General features: G+C 31.9%; 1 pseudogene; it reads right to left on the reverse strand.

Annotated features, from left to right (window-relative positions):
* Nucleotides 1-335: 335 nt before the first annotated feature.
* On the reverse strand, nucleotides 336-15,027 carry LOC149560480 (cyclin-B2-2 pseudogene; annotated as a pseudogene).
* Between the last annotated feature and the right edge of the window lie 4,690 nt (nucleotides 15,028-19,717).

The raw sequence follows: 19,717 nt of genomic DNA on the forward strand, positions 1-19,717 counted from the left end.
AAAATGGAAGGGAAATAATTTCTTTTGTAATTAAAAGAAAACAAAAATGCTACACTAGATTGGTGTTCAAATTTGTATACTTTTCCATTTCTAGGAAAACTAAAAATTCTAACTATCATTATTGATCAGCGACCACCCCAAAGTAGCCAAATTGTTGTTAGCCAAATTGCAATCAATAATAGTATTGTTAGACTAGAAAATATTGTGACATCTTTGCTGAATTATTGTTATCCACATTCTCTTCATGTTGATGAAGAGATAAGATAATCCTCTCCCCCTGACCCTCTGCAATGCATGTTATATATACAATAACTCAATCTCTTTAATTTTCTAGTCTACAATAGAATCTCATTTGCAATCATGAGAGTCAGTTCCATCCTTGCTACACAGTCATATTTGGAAGATGAGTATTTTTTGTGGACATCTCAGGTTGCCTTACCCTACCTTGTGATGGTATTCCACAATCATCTTGGCACATTCCCAAAGTTGGCCTTCTGAGTAGTTAGCATGATGTTCCATGGTCCTATTCCAATAAAGAACTTTGTTTAGTGTACACAACTATAGCTGCTACCATTGATGGTGGCTACCACAACATTTCATACTCTACTAGACAAAGCTCCATGAAGAAGGAAAATGTCTCCAACTCTTCTTCAAATTTAGCTACCTTAAGAAATATCTTGGTGAAAACATAAGGGGTTGGTATTATCATAATAAATCCCAATACACTGAGCATTGATTTTTCCATTTGTAAAACTTATTCTTTAGTGTAGACTTTGTCTAAAATTTGAATGAAATCATCAACTATAGGAACATAGACCTCCTCATACTTGTAGGCCAAGAGAATAGCAATAGCCCTTACTAGCTATAAATTCTTTCTAATTACCTTTTCTTTTTAGAGGTATCTATATATAATGTTGATAGTTAAGAACAATGTTACATCCAGTAGCTAGAACTTCAAATGTACCTCAATGAGCCAATCAATCAGAATACCCCTCATTATCTCATTTATAACTATTTGTTCCCACATATAATCTTAGGGAACACAACTAAGGTGCTCCCTTTCTTTATACATAGTATAAATGTCTTGTACATAATCTGAAACAACCAATTGGTTTTCACCATCTTCCTCTTCACTACACCAACAATCTACCTTACATCATTAGACATGAGAACCATGTTTATAGATTCCATGGCTATTAAAAAGCCCTCCACACTAATAATTATCCCCACATCTACTGATGCTAATGTTGGTGCATCATTAATTCTATCCCCCACCACACCAGTCTTTCCCTCCTCCTTTAGATCTCTAATAAATCTCAACTTGTCTTTTGGTAGTAATTGGGCATGGAATTCAATTTCTCCCACTTGGACACCATTAAGAAGGATCTTTTGTTAGTTAAAAATGTTGTGACATGATGGCTTATTCAAACTAGTCATTAAGGAATGTTCCTCTTTTTTGAGTTATCCAATAGAAAGAGTAGTATCATGTAAGCATGACCACTCTGATTCCTAATATCTAAAATTATTAATGAATTAAACAACACAAATTAATCCACACAAACCAAAAATAATAATGACAAGAAAAACACCAAAAGAAAATTTTGAAAAAAATTCTCAAAAAACCAAATGCATTCTATAAGGGATTAATACCCAACCTTAAATTGGTTGAAATCTCACAAATGTCTCATTGTTATTTATTGTATTCCTTAATGCCTAGAAACCAAATCCATTGAATTAGGACTTACTTCAAAAAAGAATGAATAATTAGATTATAACTTCTTACCTTGTTCATAGGCAAATCATCATCCCAAAAAAAAAATCTCTACATAAAGCATAGATCTATTCTTCTTGTGTGTTTTTTCCTCTCAACTAGGACTTGGATAACTTATTTAAAGATTCTAGATTTGTCGCATATTTCATAAAATATAAATGGACTAACAATATGAATGAATTGGCATTATTTGGAAGGGATTAACAAAGAAAACTGATATTAGTCATTTTTTTGCAAAATGGCTATTCATCCCTACTAAGAGTAGTATCATGAATGATCTCTCAACCTAACCATTTCTAAGGTATGTTGCATACTATTAGGAAATTGTATCTTGCTCTCTCAGCTAGAATGTCAAGAATGCCATTATTTGATGAATCGATTGCTAAATTTTATAGTTTTCTTAATTAAATTATTTGGATCACTTTCCAATGTCAAGGATATGATCAGTGGGCTACTTGCTGATCATATTGGAAGGAAAGGGGTATGTTCTTAGGAATAAATGATTGTTGAAGGAAAATATAGCTTGATACATCAATTAACTTATTCCTTTCAATATTAACTAAAGTAAGATGTCCCTTTTATGAATTCTAATATTTTTTTGAGCTTTCTCTTTATATACATAGGCACTGTTTGCAGCCACAACAATATTCATATCTACACCTGAAGTAAATTAGATTTCCTGTAATAGAAAAATATTAAGAGTTTTCTTTTACTTTTTCTATACACATTGAAAAATGAATTCCATGTCAACATTGTGGTATGAAAACATAGTTACCTTGTCAAAAACTCAAAAAATATAAATTCATTGACGTCAAATATTTATCTCTATCAGTCAAATATCCTATTCTCCCATATTACACTGGTTCTCACATTTGGAAACTAGATTATTAGAATCTACCATACCTAATAAAGGGGGTTATTTTCTAGAGTTATCAAGAAGGAGAATGTACTATATATTCATGTATCTATCTACATTTTATTTTACTATTAGTCTATTAAAAGTAAATGATTTTTGAAAATTTATTCAATTGATGAGAAGGATATTTTCCATGAATTTTTTATATTCCTATTAATACTGCTCTAAATCTTAAGCAATGTAAACCCAAGTGAGAAAAAGCTAACAAATTGTCTATAAATTTAATGATTAAAACCCTAGAAAATCTGAAAATGGTAGTAGGATTCTCGTATGTGTCTCGCTTTCAAGATTTGAAGTACAAAATTGAGCTAAATTTGAGCCTTTCATCTTGAGTAGCCATGAACTTAGATTAAAAATTTTGAAGAGGTTTTTCTTGTGACTTATTAAGAAATATAGCAAGAGTAATGATGACCAAGCTTCGAATGATTTCCAATCCAAATGTATCAAAAACTATGCCAATGACAACCAATATTTGAAATAGAACAGTTCGACCCCAATGTAATCACTACAAAAACTCTCCCAATCGGTATGCATCTACAACTATATACTCTACAGTTTAACTAGCAACATACCTTTATCTTGGTAAGTTTGATAGCTAGAGTTGCTTCTAATCCATGACTACGATCAATGAATAATGCATTCACATACTAGATCTTGTGGAATTAAAGTACCAAAGCCTTTGAGAAAAGGATTCAAGAATCTTCACCAAAAAAAAACCACCCACTAGAATGAATCCTTTGTATCTAAACCTTTGTTTGCTACTTGCAAATTGTACAAATGACTAAGGAAACAGGGGACCTAAAACCATTGCAATTGATCTTAGAAATGCAAAGAATCTTGTGACTACCATATCATTCCAATAGCATTTTGATAGAACTCTAAAATTAGTTGGTCTATTTAGTGTACCCTATTTAGTTTGATGCTCCAATGCTTCTACAAATGCTCTTTTAGTTGTGGATGCCACATCTTCAAGGACTAAATGTGGAATATCCCCAGTCTTTAATGGTTTTGAATAACCTAGATTTACAAAAAGATTGAGCTATCTAAAAATCATACAAATAAAAATGCTAGCTTTATATAGAGGGGTGAGTTTGAGTCTGGTTTCCTCTAATTTAGTTTCATGGAGTAGGGGCTCAGTCAAATCTATTCAGCTATATGAAGTCCAGTATCTAATGCTTCTGATATTATAGTAGAATAGAAGAAAGCAATTTACAAATCTTGTTAGATCTAGAGCTCTATTTGGGAGAAAAAGTGAGCTTCAAAGATTCTTGATATTTATTTGAACATTGTTACTATTCTTAAAATGAATTTGATGATCAATTAGATAGTGGAAACTAGAGGTGTAGGGGCACCAAGATCATCCTATGAAGACACCAAAACATACCATGAAGACTAGAGGAGTGAGTAGGACAAGGAGATATCCAAGCAATACAAATGGACAAGAATTAATGGTCAACATGGTTTTCATACACAATGTAATCAAATGTGTTTTGTAATGTCCTAAAGGGACTAAAGAGTCATATTTTTAATGTCCTCACATGACATAAATAGATTTGTATGTGGACTAGCAGTGTCCTAGAGTCAAATAAATCTCTAATGTCTAGATTAAGGTATTAGGTCCTTAAATAAGCCTAAGGCATTGAAAATTTAGTAGTTAATGTAGTATTCAATAAAAGTTCAACATTTTGTAATGTTGTTAATTCAAAACTTTGAATAACAATAGCTGGGAGTACATTTGAAGAGAAATCCCATTTAGGGGATCATTAACTATTTGTAAATCTTATAACCAACCAAATATGGTTGTGGAAATTATAAGAGGATAATATATACACTAATCAGCCAATGTATGGGAGAGGTATTTGGTGTGTATAGACTAAAGAAAAATAATAAACAGAGAATGCATTTCCTGACGTTACTAATATTGGATCTCTGCAACTAATTTTCGCATTGTGCAAAGAACAAAGATGTATCAGAAGTTTATTTTTCATTTCATTGAGATGTGTTAGAAGTTAATTATCATTCATTATTTCCCTGTATGAATTTTATATACTCTATATTAAGGATTTAGGCATCTGTTGTTAACTAATAGGTTGTGTTCTTTACATTCCTTTATAAAAATTGAAGTTCTCTTTAAGATACAATGATCCCATTAAATCTTAGGGCCTAGATTTCATGGGATGGGTTAATATAACATGTACAATATTTTTCTAACTCATGAAACATGGGGATAGTGCCGACATTGATTGACTGTTACAGAATAGTGAGGGTTTTTTGAAGAAATTGATGGGTATAGTGTAGTAGTGGCAGTTTGGCCTAAACAACAAGGACTTTTTGTGATTTGAATTATCTTATATTATCAATGTGAAGGTTTAGGATCAATCAATTTGATCTAAAAGTTTGGGGAATGGTGATGTTCATGATACCCTAGATTTGAGGGTTTGAATGAAGGTAATTTGGGATTTTGGGGTTCTAGGAAGTCTAGAATGAATTTCTTGGAGATTTGGTCATTATATTACATGAGTGATGACTATTGAAAGTTACAAGGTCTAGAAGTAAATTATACTAGGAGTTTCTTTGTTAAATTAGCCATTTTCATGCTAAAAATTAGGGGTGTTGGTCCAAAATGACCATATGAAATATTTTGATATGTTTTAGTACTTTGAAAAGGGTGTCCATAAATGTAAGTATCTTGACAAGTTCTTTAGAGAACTTTTAAGTTATTTAGGTTTTTATGCTATTGTAGGGCTATTAGTTTTTCAATTAGGTCTCTTAAGGAACTTTGGAAGAATTAGGCACGAGGAGTTGGGTCTAGCCAATTGGATGGTTGAATCTAGTTGAAAATACATTATATAACTTATAAGATCCTTATTTAACCCTTGGTTAAGTCTTTTGCATATTTGGAGTTGTGCAAGGTTTGTAGGTGTTTTGGGCAACTTGGGTAACTTGTTGCTTGAAGAAGCTTAGAAGTGGAGTTAGTCTTGTAGATTCAAAGGTGTGGAGGTTAGAATGTTCAAACTTTTACATGTATATTCCTTGATGAAATATTGATTGGGATGGGTCATTTCTTCAGTTAAAATTGAGGAAGATATATGGGAATTGTTTCAAAAAAAAGGGATAGATAATTGTCTCATGCATCAAATCAATGGTTGACCACTGATGCTACATCACTAAGGGTGGTTGTTTCTTGAGATAAATATTTAAGGAAATAGAAACTACATTCCATGTCAATCCTTGAATGTAGTAAAAAACTAGTTTTTGTTTACTATTTGTTTGATATATCAATATCATCCACAAGCTGACCCCTATGTTTTCCAGGACAATAATGAATGAATGAAAATTAGTGATTTTATGTAAAACTGATCTATTGTAATGCATACAAGGAAAATGACTTCTCTGACAAATAATAAGAATGATCAGGAAAATTAACATAAACAAAAGATTGCATGCAATGGTGAATAGATTTTGTGTGAATGCTTTAGACTATTGAAGATTGTCTCTTTGTAAATCTTATCTATTACTACAACTATTTCCACAACTAAAACTATCACCATGAAACCATGAGGCTACTCCTGAATTTGTTAAAAATGTAACCAGTCAAGCAAAAGGAAAATCTAACATAACGTTTCTGATATTAGTGCAAATATTTTACAAAATTTGGTATTGTCTTTTCATAGTGAATATATTATCATCTTCTCCTCATGGTAGGGACATGAAAATTTGTGCTAAGGATCCTCCCACAACAAAAATCCTTAACTCTGTAAAGCAGGCCTCTTGGTGGAAGGGGGCAGATTTAACTTTTTAAGCCTTTAAGTATTTTCTTTCCAAATAATATTTCAGCTTCCATTATTTCCATTTTTCTAAAATCCTAAAACAACTTCTCAGGATCCCTTAGGGTGTCCTTTCCCTTGCTTAAAGTCTCAACCAATCTCAAAATTCAAAACCTCAGCCTTTTTAATGAACTAATATTTTTGAGAAATTGTGTTTTCTACTCCATTGACAATTAATACACACTTCCAAACATTCCAATCAGTTATATGTTCCCAGAAATAATCAGTTATGTCTTCCCAGAAAGAGGTGAAAAAGCATTCCTTCTAATATGATTGGTGCTGCTGGTCCTAATATGCACCTCCATATGAAAGGCATCAATATTTTGAAAGTTGACAGTTATGAACTTGGAGGAAGTTGAACAAAATCCACAACCAACAAAGGCATGGTCAAAACTATTTATAGTCATTTAAATATTAGTATCTAATTCTATTTCTTGGACTACATACTTGTGTTCTATTATTATAAACATTCACACTAGTTCCTTGATATGTAAAGATCTATGACACATAACTAAAGTGAAATTTTAATTAGGTAAACAAAAAATTCTAAATTCTAAATTTAAATAAAATTATTTTAAAAAGATTTTATTAACTATAAATTTAATGATAATAGAAGAAATAAGAGAAGACAAAAGGGCACAAGTTGATAATGGAGGTTTCCCAAATTTGACTACATCTAAGGAGGTGTTCTAAAGCAATACCAAGCTTGAACACTTTACACTTTGTGTGAAATTTCTTGTTGATTGAGTTGGGGCAAGTATGGTAGACAAAACCTATGAGAAAGGTATATTCCTTAAAGAATATGTTTTTTGGGGGAAGATTATGTTGGGAAAAGTGTGGATCCTAAATGTCACACCCTATTGTAGCATCTTAGAATAAACCAAGATAGATTGCCAAAAGTTATTTTGGAGATAGCAATAAAATTTAGTATTATTTAAGTTCAAGCATAGTCATCCTTAACTATTTCAGCCTAAGATGTAATAGAAGGCTTGATTTATTAGTAGCCTATGAGAATGATCTCTTAAACTAATTCATTAAACTGATTTTCTAACATCTCCAAGTTTCTACCCTTATCAACAATTGTAGGAAAAAGCTTTATTAATAGGCTAGCATAGAGTCAAACACTTTTGTGAGATGTCCAACATGGAATTTTAACTCTTCCATTGCATTATCCAAAGGAGCAAGCCCTCATTAAGTGATCAAAAATACTTCCTTGATGTGAAGAAACCTACAAGAAACTGCAAAGCATCTCTTTTAGTAATTTCCTGCAACCAAACATTATTGAGAGATAGAGCATCTAGACCATTAGGGATACAAAAAAAATAAAAAATTGAAGAAGCTAACACAAAATCTTCTAAAATAGCATCCAAAAAATAAGTGGAAAGTCATGTTGAATGAAGCATTGGGAAACAAGTTGGATCTTTATGAATAAGTTCATTCATTAGTGTGACTTCAGAAGAAAAGATGTCACCTCAAAACTTATGGTGATTGAAAAATATTAATGATAGGCTTGACGAAAAAGAATTCTCCTCTGAGTTTGGATCCCTTGCAGTGGTCCTTGGTGCATAGGTTTTCAACACTATAACCTTAAGCAAGGCTTTAATAAGATGCCTTCAATAATATAAAATCTATCCTTCATATATCAATTCATTATATGATGATGATGTTGCAATGTCACTCCCTTGAGGAACCTCCACAATCTTATTGACCTCAATTCGTAGCCTTCTAATTGAATTATCTAGACCCCTAAGGTCCCTAAATAATGTAATTGTAGGACTATTGTAATCCATAAAATTTTAGGGAATCTTCACACTGCATACAACAAGATGCATGTGAGTAGGATTGATGTCCTCTAATAAAGGACGAAGGGCTAGAATCAGCCCTATTTATCTTGTAAGACTTGGAGAAGTTAATGATGACATAATATGGGCCAAGAAATAGTATAAAGCACCTTCCACTAATTAAATCAAACATGCTTTTGTTGTATTCAATAACATCACAGCCTTTTGGAGCAAGATCAATAGAAACATCTGATTGACTGCATTATGGAACATTCAACATTTAAATCCTCTCTTGGGATGAAAATATTGTTGCAAACTAGTAACTTAAAGCCCACATAGATAATGCCCTAATATTTTTAGGAATTAGGTCCTTTGACTGTAGGAATTTCATTAGTTTACTCATTAACTATCACTCATTTGAAAAATTGCACCTAATTCTTCATCAGTATTAGTTGACTGCACAAGTACCAAAAATGCTAAAATCCCGATACAAGTATATTGCCTATGACTAGCGAGTGAAGAAAAAGCACATGCATATCATATTTAAGTCCATATGGTAAATCTTAATTCACTAGGTATTTGGTATTTATATACTAAATCCTTCAAATTATTAATACTAATGCTCAATGAAAATTAAGGAATCAAAAGAACAATTTATAGGGGAATACTCCCCTTAAATTCTCTAATAGGAGTTTGTAAAAAACACCAAGATAATATTCTCATATGGTGAAAGGTGAAGAAATATGTTTCTGATCAATACTACTATTGATTTGGGAGATAGCTTTGTCCTATTATTATGGTGTCTTCTATTCCTTTTCCCATCTAAAACTATTCCTCTGATTTTTGGGTGTCTAGTTGCCAATTGGTGGTCTTTGCCCATGTTCTTAGTATGTGGCTCCCTCTCATCAAATCATGTGCATGTGTTGACTATTTTGTTGTTTGACTATTCTTCTACATCTGGAAACTAATGACAATGTAGAAAAACTAGAGTTGTTGAGTTAGTGGTTGTGAAAGCCTACTTGAGCACCAATGATGCATTTGAATTAACTTTAGTATTACAAGTTGGATGCACTTTGTGCTCAAAGGGAAAGTTATATAGTTCACTAAACATCTTGAAAAAAATCTTCTTTGATGCTCAAAATCATTTTGTTATTACTTATGGGCTAGTTACTAGTAGATGATTTATGTGATTCCACCTATTGATTTTTGAATTGAAGCCTCAAAATTTCTAACCATAATTTATTAGTATGTCAAACCTCACTTTTACTGCTAACATAATCTCTCCTTTTAATGCTCTAAAAATCTAGGGTGTTGTGTGACTTGGGGGGATCACACTATTCAAGCAACCTCAAGATTCAAACATGGGCCACTAGTAAAAAATTCTTGATGAATTACTGATGTACCATAACCCTTAGACATAATTCCTAATGTCTCTTTACACAAAAAGGTAATAAATGTCTTTCCATGCTCATAGCCATCAATTTTCCCTCTTCCAACTAGATCAAACATTATATTGGCACTTTGCCAAAAGTGAAAATAATTTTATTTAATTGATATTTCTTGGCACTTGCCTTGTGTATTATAGGGTAATGATATGAACTTTGGTAATATATTATTATAGTTTTTTGGCATAAGCCCTTTTTGGGGAGTTATCAAACATAAAATATGTAGCTACCATCACTAAATATCAAATAATAGTAAATATCTTTCACTTATGAAATTGGTTGATGTTAGAGCTCTATAGTGATGTAGTGTCCCTTGTCAGATTGCTTGGAATATAGAGACAATGTTCTCTGAACTTTAAAGTGAAAGATGTGTTTCCCCATTAAGCCTTCGAAGATATGAATTTAGTTCTCTTAACACTATAAGATATTTTTCTTATCGAGTGACTCATATAATGAGACATCACCCATTTGTCTCAATACATCTTAATTTTGGTACAAATATGAGATATGGTTGTAATGTGTCATTTTGGTGTAGAATAGATCTAATTATTGACAACATATAATATATGTCATTGTCTCTATTCCACTATATTTATTAATTGATCTTAATTTTTTAACACTAATTTTTTATTATAATCTTGATGTAAGCTTCCAATACCAATCATGACCACTATTTAATTTCTAATATTACTTCTAGTGAGATGACCACAGCTGTAATGTATCAAATGTGTGTTGCTCACAAGCTTTCCAAATGTGATGTTGTTGCTACAGTATCTTACAATCGATTTCCTTTTTATATACTCTTCTTTCCATTTTTGCAATCTCCTTTTATTCATATTAGTTCATGTTCCAGTTAAGCTTGAAATAGTTAATTCCTAGTTTCCATGGTGTGGTTCTTTGCCTCTGTATATACCTCAAATCATGAATTGTAGGCATTGATGTTGCTATTCCATTCCATACTACTGTTGGATATCATTACTTTTCTGTCACTTGACGGTTCTGTGTACATTTGTAAATTTAGAAGTTCTCAATACCATTATATGCATCCATTATTATCGATAGTTCTATATATAATTTTCATGTATAAGTTTGTCTCCCAATGTAGATTGGATATTGTGATGGATATCATCAATTCTTTTTAAAGAAGAACCAATTCTCTATAATTTCTAGTTGATAAGGAATTTTTTTTTGTATTGTCTTCCATGTATAATACTAATATCTTTTGATATTTCATTGATAGTTATGTTGAATTCATATTTTTGCATATATACCTTGAGCATTCATTGTAGATGTGTTTGATTCCATAGTGGCCCTTTTAAACGATGAGGATGAAAAATATGTATCTTCTTGTGCCACGATATCCACTTCTAAATATTAAGTCTGTTGACTTTCTCTTGTTGGATGCTAATAGTTTCTCTCTTGGATGAGTTTTATTGCTCGATGGTTCAATTTTCAGTGATTGATGCTTTGAGGTATGGGTGAGTGATGACTTTCTCTCATTGGATGCTAATCATTGATCTTAGGTGAGGTTCCAACAAGATAAGGAACATAATTCTATTATTTTAGTTACATTTAGCATGCTTCATCAAGAGTAATATTTCATGTATAATTGTGATATTTCCTACCATGTTTATGAGAGTCAACTTGAATTTCCTAACATTTTGAGTGGGAGAGTGAAATACAAATAAAATTAGAGTGAGTTGGGTATCACTCAAGTTTTATTTTAAATTAAAACATTACAAGAATCTTCACATTAGAATTAGTGATATGAGAATTTTAGAACATATTATAGATCTTCCATTATTCAAGCTTACATTTTAAACTTACTAATAGCATGATTATGCCATTTGCAAGATAGAAATTTTGATAGGAACACATTGAATAATGTGGATTAAAAATGCTATAATTGATTAATTACCGACTACTATGAATTTTTGTTATTTGTTTGAGCTTAGTTTGTGAGCTTCCATGTTTGGATTATTTCAATTTATACATGGTAAGATTATGATTCTATTGGAATAGAGGAAGTATCAAAGTATTTGATCATGGAGCTTTTTATGTTTTGAAATTGGTAGCAACTTGTCGACCATTAGAGATGGAAAACATAATTTTATATGCTCTAAAATATTGCAACCATGGTTGAAAAATAAATGTAATTTTTTGTCGTTAGTTGTAATTGGAATCCTTGTTATATACTATCTAATAGCATATTAATTCATTTCTTCAATAGAAATCTAATAAATCTATGGATTTGTGACCACGTGGCTCAATAATATCGTCAATGAGGTAGATTTTCATTGCTATATTTGTAATATTTTAGAGAACATGGTCTCAATTGTCATTGACTACCATCCTTATCAGATTTTTATCGTAGTGGATATGAATTATCCTTATTACTAGATGTAATAATGATAAATTTTAATTCCTTTATGTCTACCTTTGAATCTATTACTAGTTGCTTGTAATTTAGAAATTGATCATTGGGGAGTCAGTTGTGGTTGGCCAAAAAAACTTAAGCAATTATCATAAGTTGTCAGAAAGAGAAAGATGAATGTTCTCTATGATTAAGATGACAAATAGTGTTTGTGGTGGTACAATTCATTGTTTGTATAGATTATTAAAAGTGTATGACATACTCAATATATGCATGGAAATTAAGTATTGAAATGAAACTTGATTGTGTATGTGTTTTACTTCATACATCTCCTTGTTTGTACTGAAACTATATTAGATTCCTAACTGTAAATTTTACTTACAAATTTCCCTTTTTCTACTGAATTATGTATATTTCTTATAGGTACAATCAATGCCAATGAAGTATGTACAAGTGATGTACAATATATATAAAACTCAATGCAAAATGATGATAAATATTATTCAAGATTGACATCTAAGATTCCTTTGATCTACACACATTAATCAATTACTATGTTGCAATATCAAGAAACATATACATTATATATAATGTGGATGGGTACATGGGTGAATAGACATGTCTCTGAGTGTTCCTAATCAATGGAATGGTCACACTCAATGATTAGTCGTAACAAGAACTAATTCCATTTAAGACTTAACTAAGTCTATTTGCAATTGATAACAATCAGTATAAATACAATTGTTTCTAGAATTCAAATCTAGGATATTACTTCAATAATAATATGTATCAATAGTTCTGAATGATGCAATCTTCAATAAAATATTCAGATGATCAGTGCAATTTTTTGAAGCAATGCTATTTGCCTCAACAATAAAAAACTATATTTTTCAAAGCATAACAACTTGGGGACTGATGCTCATAGTTACCTTGAAATTATCTCTTATAATTGACATCCTTTTGATATTCTCATCACCATTCACATAAAAAAAAAATTCTTATTGTTTACCTATTTTGTGTCATTGCAATTTGGTTTCTCTATCTCACCACAACCCTTTTGATAGGAAATACCAAAGTCCTTTCGAATATAGATTTTTGCTAAAGCAATAGTAGTGGCACTAGCAGAAGGTTGAGTCTAGTGTTTATAATATGGCAATGATCTTTACTGATATACAATTGTCATATGCTTCATCCTTGACAACCTTAGCACTGCATAAATGTTCTCATTTAACTTTGAAATCTCTGTTAGGGGACCTTCCACTAGTTAGTCCATGGTGTCATACCATACATTAATTAGTATTTATCAAATAATAGAAACACTTTAATGCTACAATGACATATATGCTATCTATAATGGGTATAAGAAGGCTACAATGCATAAGGAGCCTAGAGTGACATGACATGAAAGAATAACTTGTTTGTGGATGATTCTAATTTTCATCAGTTACATGTTCAAAAGAAAATGAAATGGATATGTAATATCTTGGATAACATTATTTTTTGGTATTAAAAATATTAGAGTAAACATTTCCCTTTGGTGGGGATAGGCTATGACCTATTCTATCTTTATTGCTGCTGATAGTTGCGCACAATTTGAGAAGCTAGAATGCATTGAAGAAGACTATCAGAAGGAGTTGGAATAGATTGAGAAGGTAAGGTAGATATTTGTATTTCATCTCTCTCTCTCTCTCTCTCTCTCTCTCTCTCTCTCTCTCTCTCTCTCTCTCTCTCTCTCTCTCTCTCTCTCTCTCTCTCTCTCTCTCTCTCTCTCTCGTATTAGTTTTACAACAATGAGTAAAAAGTGTAGTTTGAGAGATTTTCTAGATATGGATTAAAAAATTTTAACTTTGAGTATTTTACATATATTGTAATTTTCTATATATTTTTGTTCCTCTAGTAAAGAAATATTAGTTTTACAATAGTGAGTAACAAGTGTAGTTTGAGAGATTTGCTTGATATGGATTAAAATGTTTTAAATTTGAACATTTTACATATATTGCAATTTGTTGTAGGTTTTTGTTCCTGTAGTAGAGAAATGAAAGAAATATGGAAGGGAAATCCACATTGGCACAAACCATGGAAGTCTTCCTAATGGGACCATGAGTTACTATGGTGATTCTCCTAGGGGAATGGTAAGTACATATGTTATTTATATTTCTATTAAGTTGGGTGTATAGATTGTATGTTTAAGTAAATTTTATTTTACTCTACTAGAAAATTGTTTTATGTTCATAAGTAATGTTAGTTATATTTTTTCAAACATAATAATGTCCATTGTCTTAAAACAAGTGGAATCAGTATTTGAATTTTCATGCATTTGTCAGAAGCTATATTTCCAGATCTTTGTCTTCTCAATGAAAGAATGAAACCCAATAATTATGGTCTAGGCATATCATTTAAAATATTGACACTTGATCTAGGAGGCTCAAATTAAAAAAGTAAGCTGGTCTTAATGTCAATATGTTTTAAAGAAAATTACATTATGTTTTTGTATCTCTTTCTACAGATGATTTTCATGCTTATCATTAATTGAATTCCTTTCACATGTATAGGCTGATGAGGTAGATTACAAGGGTTTTCTTCATCAAGATGGTTCAGTTTCAATGTTTGTCACTCTTGATCAATTGAAGGTGATTTTTGGACATAATTTTTTTTTCTATTCAATGATAGTTTCTATAATGTCTCTGTGGCCCCAAATAGTTGTTAAGATGTAAGATCTATTTTATTATTCTTAAATTCCTAGTACATGAAGTATGAATTACTTAGCTTTAACTCTTTTTTATATAACCTTTTTGGGTGCTATATTGAGAATGAAATGAAAATAATAATAATATATTATATATTCTTTAGAAGGTGCTAGCTCAATGGAAGAGCACCTACTTTACAAGCAGGAGGATGCTGGTTCGATTCCATCGTGCCCTATTATGACCAAGTACACCACCAAATATGTGATTAAATATATTATTGAATATGCTACTAAAAATTTGACCAAATATACTATTAAATATGATACTAAATACACTATCAAATATGTGGAAAATATGTGACTAAATATGCTATTGAATATGCTACTAAATATGAGACCAAATATACTATTAAATATGATACTATATACAACACAAAATATTTGAGTAAATATACTAAATGTGTGATTAAATATGCTACTAAATATACCACTAGATATTTGACAAAATCAACTATCAAATATGTGATTAAATCGATGATCAAAATCAATGGTCAAATAAGTGACTAAAATTGTTTAGTAATATATTTAGTAGCATTATAAGTGACTAGATATTAACTACTATTAGTCACGTGACTGATTCTAGTCACATATGTACAAAATTTAGTTGTTTTTTTAGTCACAGATTGCTATTTTTGTACTAGCGCATTAAGAGCTCTCAAAATTGATTCTCTCATCTAGTCAAACAAGGGATTGATAAAAAAAAAATTGTGAAGATTACTGATGAATGCACTAAAAGGGGTGGAAGATTGTTTCCAAGTTGTCAGAAACTTTTGATTGATTACATTCCATAATGTCAAAGGAAATGGATACACTTAACACACATTGAACCTGAAGACTCAAGATTCTAAGTTTTTGACTTTAGAGTGACTCAAACAATGCTTGGAGTATTGAGGATTCAAATTGTGTCTAACACACTTTAGAGGAATTTTTATCGATGATGAAATGTCTTTGTCATTTCTTCCAATTTGTCTAGGCTATTTTTTTGCTTTGACAATGCATGCCACATTTCACCTAGAAATGAGGGCCCTGTATTTTATTTCTTAGCTTTTTTGGATCCCTAGTATGGGGTTTGAGTGTTTCCTAGGGTTTTTCCTATTGTCTTTGGCCAATCAGGGTCCTAACTTGAAAACCCAAAATTTGGAAACTAGAATTCTAGAAGAGAAAATCAAGTTTTTTAATGAAAAGTGCATACTAGCACACCTAGTACACCCACTAGGTGCACTAGTGTTCTAAGGTAGTGATTAAAGCACTTCCTTCATGGAAGTGCACATCAATGTAGCTGTGCACCTCCAAGAGGTGCACTAGAGGCCTAGGTCTATAAAAATTGGGACTCCCACCCCTCCTTACCTTCATTTTCTTTCTTCAACTCCTTGCCTCACACCCATGTAGCTTCCTAGGTGCACTACATTGCCATTCTATGCCCAAATCACCTACATCCAAAGAAAAACAAATTAAAGGCACAAGGATTATATGGTTCATTAAATTGGATTACATGAAAAGGATGTTCGATGAAGGAACAACCAAGATTTTAGAAGTTGATACATATTATATCCAATTTGGGATATTCACTTATTTAAGGGTGGTAGGTACAATTATCAATCCCAAGAAGCTCCCTAGGTATTCAAGTGAGAAACTTATATTGCTGGAGATCACTCGACAACTCTTGTCTACATATGACAAAGTAAGGAACTAGCACAAGATAACTTGGGTTTGGCCCATTACTATAGGACCATTTAGCATGGTCCAAAAATAGGATATTCCATCTTTTGAGCCTGAGTGGGATCCATATCCATTGGAGGAGCATAAATCTCCTAGTCCCTATTTTGATAACATTGGAAGAGTGGTGTACTTAGCAAGAAAAACACTCCAACATGAAGATGCAATTGAGGACCATTGGATGAATGGAGTAGACAACTATGATATTTGTATATGGTTATATTATAGGATGACTCTCTATTTGGCAAGCAGGGTTTTGAAGATAAAGGTTCCTTTAAAGGTAGTACAACAAGATATTAAGGATGTTCTTTTTCCATTGTATAATATAGACAAGAATTTTGATCAACCCATTATGAGTGTGGAGATTGATAATGAAGAAAACATAGATATTAATTGTAGGGTCAGACATATCATTAAATTGATTAAGGATTAGATCAAAAGACTTTTCAAAGTGGATTTGATTCCTTAAGTGGTAGTCTTCCATGCTATAGCCGAGCCAACCAAAGGTAGAGGATCTAAGGTAACAGTGCCCACTTCTATAGCTTAGTCCCCAATGAGGCTGGGAATAATGCACAAACTTGATAGAGAAGTTGGATATTATGAGGCTCAAAAGGGTAAAAGCGAGAGGAAGATAAATTCTCCCTTAAAAGCTGAGCTAGAAGAAGAACCAACACAATAACCACCACAACAAGGGGTGGGAAATGTACAATAGTTAGAGAATTTAGAAGCTACATAGACCTAGAATAATCATGAAGCTCCACCACTAGATCAAGGGCAAGGAAGAACTGAAGTAGAAGTACAAGAAGTGTTTTTGCCTACTCAATAGGTACAAGCTTTCCCATAAGCTATGAAGAGAAGAAAGATTAAAACTCTAGCCAAGAAGAGATACAAGGTTATTAGAAAAGTTATTCCTTTTCCATTAGTCCTCAAAGTCCTTCCAAAAGGGGAAGAAGAGGATGATGAAGACAAAGAAGATAACCTTCCTTTAAATCAAATGTCTCATCTTGCTAGGGCAACATAGTTAGAATGAAGAAGGAACTCCACATTACAACACCATCCATTCCCATGCATCCTATTCAGTCTACAATTTCTCAAGATGAGATGCAATAGTGGATCAATGAATAAGAGGGTGAAGGGACTAATTTCTTTGAGATGTCAGATTTGATTTTATGTCAGTTATCACTGTGGTGATAGGAGATAAGATAAATGATACAATGCCTAATAAACCTTATTAGGAAGATTGGAGCTAATTTCCATCTTAGCCACAAGGACCTGAAGTAGATCCACCATTTCCAAATAAAGTTACATTTTTCATGGATAAAGGTTCAACTACTCCTCTTCCTCTGAGCAATGAAGAAGAATAGGTACAAGTAGAATAGGAGGAAAACCCACAAAAAATAACCAGCAATGAAGTGTTAGAGGAAGGGAAAATATGTGAGCAACCTCAAAAGACTTCTAAAGAAATAGAGGTATAAACTCTGGACTCCATAGATACAAAGACTCTTGATGTGGATCTCTCACAAAATGAGAAGACTCTGGAGAGGAGTGAAAAGAGAAAGATCATAGAAAAACATACTCCTTCTTCAAAAGTTAAATCTCTAATGGAACATGTTCCAACATGGTTGAAGAAAGATGTGTTTAGGAACAAAAGGTAGTGGTATAACACTGAGGAAGAGGATATGATAGAATTAATTGAAGTTCTTAGGAAACCTAAATCCCCACCAAAAGATGCACATGCACTGGCCATTATTTTGAGTGATTGGAATCAATACTTTTTTGGACATGTTTCTATCCCTCCTACACATGCAAAAGTTAAAGAATTGACTCCAAAATATTATCAAATCAGAGAGATTATTCTTGAAAAACCCACATTGGACACTGCCAAGTTAATGGTGACAACAAGAATCAAAGAATTTTTTAGGCATTTAGAACAGGATGAGACAAAATTGACAACACTTCATCAATAGAATGAGATCTTAAATAGATATCTGAACAAATTTGTTGGTCCCTTAGATTCTAGAATTCTCGAGGAGACTTTGAATGTAGCGTTGGAGAAAAGAGATAGGGAGACTGTGTAGTGAGATCCATTTTTGAAAGCTTATAAATAGTGGTAAAAAAAAAATTTGAAGAAAAAGGTGTGTAGGTTATATAGGGAATTCTTAAACTATTACACCATATGTAGGATAATGCAAATAAGCTAGTGGCCATTTTGAACTAGGATTTTGGTTTAATGGATGAAGTACATACCTAGGGAAAATACCTACAAGAACTACATTTTATTAATCGTCAAAGGTATCAGATGTTAATGGAGGTATATATGATGGAAGAATTAGATAAAATTTATGATTAGGTAAAGAAGATTGAAAGTGGCATTAAAGTAATGGAAATAGTACACATAGATATTCATAAGCTCAAGGATCAAACCCAAGAGAAAATTTTGGAGGTAGAGAAATATTATAATGATTCATGCTTAGAATTTTTCTAAGATGATTCAAGGGATAAATTCATGAATATAGAAGAAGTTGTTAAATAGTTTCAAAATAATTTTGAAGAAGCTTCTAATGATGATGATATTAGACAAGCATTCGGGACTAAAGAAGCATTACTAGAATTGGATGTGAAACTAGGAGATTTTTTGGAGACTCACATTGAGGTGGGAAATATAGGTAGAATGTGAAGAATAAATATGAAGCTTTATTTTTTTGGATGTATCCCAAGTCACAAAGATTATTGAGAAATTCAAGAAAAAATACCTAGACATAGCTTTGGTATAAAGGGTAGCAAATCTTGGAAGCTAGAATTTAATTTTTGACACTTGGTAAAAAATTGCATTTTTTGAACCTACTTTCGAGGTGCACAGGTGTGCCAGGTGTGCTACTTTTGAGGTGTACTTTTTAAGAGGCACACCAAATTTTTTTAAGAAAGTCAAAGGTGAGCTGATAGTTAATTGCAAGTTCTAAATTTAGAGCTTTTCATGCATCAAAAACACATTCTAATGACAGGTTAGCACCTATAAACACTCAGTGAACATGAAGCTTCTATTTTTGGCACTTCCAGACACTCCTACATCATCTAATAGATTGGTTCTTCTTATTTTCTCATGATTTCTTTATTTTAAGACATTTAGAGGCTCATGCATCA

The sequence above is a fragment of the Cupressus sempervirens genome, chromosome 4, assembly GCF_028749045.1.
Source record: "Cupressus sempervirens isolate cs-2001-9-10 chromosome 4, ASM2874904v1, whole genome shotgun sequence".
Classification (NCBI taxonomy): domain Eukaryota; kingdom Viridiplantae; phylum Streptophyta; class Pinopsida; order Cupressales; family Cupressaceae; genus Cupressus; species Cupressus sempervirens.